Source organism: Frankliniella occidentalis, unplaced genomic scaffold (genome assembly GCF_000697945.3).
Source record: "Frankliniella occidentalis isolate FOCC.00 unplaced genomic scaffold, Focc_3.1 Scaffold250, whole genome shotgun sequence".
NCBI lineage: Eukaryota > Metazoa > Arthropoda > Insecta > Thysanoptera > Thripidae > Frankliniella > Frankliniella occidentalis.
In genome coordinates, this window is record NW_026267376.1 from 410,309 (window position 1) to 410,699 (window position 391).

A 391-nucleotide genomic window follows, 5' to 3' on the forward strand; every position below is an offset into this window, starting at 1 on the left:
CCTCATGGGGGATAGCTCCGCTACCCGAGGGGTAACCGGCACCGGTGACAATGGATTTTGTAGCTTAAAGTGCTATCTATTAAATCCTGCAATCGGTTTTGCTCTGAGAGCTTAAGTTTTTTAAAAATAAATTCCCGAAAACACCCCTATTTTAAGCCCGCTACACTAGGATGCCCCCTTAAATCTTACATCTAAATCATGGTATGCAAGTACACCAGTTATTAAGCACAAAGAAGGTACGTACACATTTTGTAGACGTTATCCACAGCTAAGGGCCGAGCAACTGTTCAGGTTTAGACCTCTAGCCTGCTGAAGTGACGAGCTGGACCGGGTTCTGGTGGCGGTCGCGAGAGCCGGGGGCCGGGGCCTGGCGAACGCGACCCCCCCCCCC